Source organism: Oryx dammah, unplaced genomic scaffold, assembly GCF_014754425.2.
Source record: "Oryx dammah isolate SB20612 unplaced genomic scaffold, SCBI_Odam_1.1 HiC_scaffold_2, whole genome shotgun sequence".
NCBI lineage: Eukaryota > Metazoa > Chordata > Mammalia > Artiodactyla > Bovidae > Oryx > Oryx dammah.
This window is the reverse complement of record NW_024070186.1, coordinates 73,977,976-73,979,624: the sequence shown is the minus strand read 5'-3', so window position 1 is coordinate 73,979,624 and position 1,649 is coordinate 73,977,976. Positions and strand designations below refer to the sequence as shown.

Below are 1,649 nucleotides of genomic sequence, written 5' to 3'. Positions count from 1 at the left end.
CCCTTTCATGTTTTTCTATTGTATTATTTATCTCTTTCCTATTTCACTTGTAGAATTTTTTTACAAATTGTAGATATTAATCTTTTGTCAGTTCTCTAAGTAGCAAATACCTTCCCCTAGTCTGAGTTTCATCTTCAAGTTGCTTGAAGATGTCTTTTTTGAACAGAAGCTGTTCATTTAAAACAAGTAAGATGTCATTCATTCCTTCTATGATCTATTTTTGTGTTCTGTTTAAGAAATCATTACTTGCCCAAAAGTCTTCTCTCTATATTTATTCTAAAAGCTTTAAAGATTAGCTTTTTAGTTCTTTATTTTGGAGTATGGAACTAGCAGCCTAATTTGATATTCTTCCATGTGGATAACCAATTTTTCAAGCATCATTTATTTTTAAAAGTAATTTGTTTCCCTTACTGATTTGAAATATCAGCTGTTGTGTATCTTTTCCATATGTGCGTGGGTCTCTTCCTGGGCTCTCTGTTCTGTATCACTACCCTACTCTCTAATTACTATTCCTTTACAACGCCACTAAGCCTTCTTATCTTGTAGGTTAAGTCTTCCTTCCATCCTACCTCCTTGTGTTCTTTTCCAAAATTATCTAGCTCTTGCTCTTCTCTATGAGTTTTTAAATCATTTTGTCAAACTCCATCAAAAAAACTTCATTGGAATTTTCATTGAAGTTTAATTAAATTTATAGATTATTTGGGAGAAATTGGCATGAACATTGAGTCTTCTGATCCATGAACATATGTCTCTTCATTCATTTTCAAATCTTTTTTTGTATTCTTCCCACAATGTTTTGTCATCTTCTCCATAAAATTTTTCTTATCTTCTGTTAGATTAATCACTGGGCACTCCACACTTTATCTTGCCATTATGAATGAGATCTTTATTTTTCCTATTACATTTCCTAACTGGTCATGATTGATGAGTAGAAAGACTAGTAATTTTTTCAGTGTTGACCTTGTGTCCTGAAATATAGCTGAATTGAATTAAATACTTTAATAGTTTATCTGTAGATTCTTTTTTGTTTTTGTTTGGTTTGTTTGTTTTTTAATAAATCAGGCTTTCACTGTTCACAAGGTTATTTGGGAGTTGCAAATTTTTTTCCCTGTATTCCCCCATTCAATCTGGGCTGCCACAATCAGACAGACTGAAGACACAAGGACACGTTTTTCTTGCATCTGTAGTGGAAACCTTAGCAGACAGTAAGAGCTCCAGACTTGTCAGATAGATGCATTTTATGTATAAAATCTTTTGAATACCTATATAGGCAAATCTGCCAGAAGAACACCTGCATTTCTTCCTTTCCAGTTCTCAAACCCTTTATTTCCCCTGGTGCTCTTGCATTGGCAAGGTTTTCCAGTGGGGAAAATAAGTCATGATAGCAGGCATCCTTGTCTTACTCCTAAGTTTAAAAGAAATGCTGCTGAAATTGGGCTATGTATGCTTGCTGTGGATTATTGATGGGTAACCTTCGTCGTGTTCAAAAAGTTTCCTTCTAACCCCTAATTGGTAAGGTTTATCATGAATGAATTTAAAATTTCATCAAATGTTTCCTCTGAATCTGTTAAATGAATATACATTTTCTCCTTTGATCTTTTGATATGGTGAATCATATTTATAAATTTTTCTAAGCTAAGCATTCTTGC

The 1,649-nt window shown here is 33.1% G+C and overlaps 1 non-coding gene across 1 annotated transcript; it reads right to left on the bottom strand.

The window, feature by feature from the left end:
* Positions 1-1,106: 1,106 nt before the first annotated feature.
* Positions 1,107-1,237, bottom strand: LOC120859879. Its single transcript, XR_005720176.1, has one exon. It is a non-coding gene; the product is annotated as a small nucleolar RNA SNORA31 (small nucleolar RNA).
* Positions 1,238-1,649: the final 412 nt, after the last annotated feature.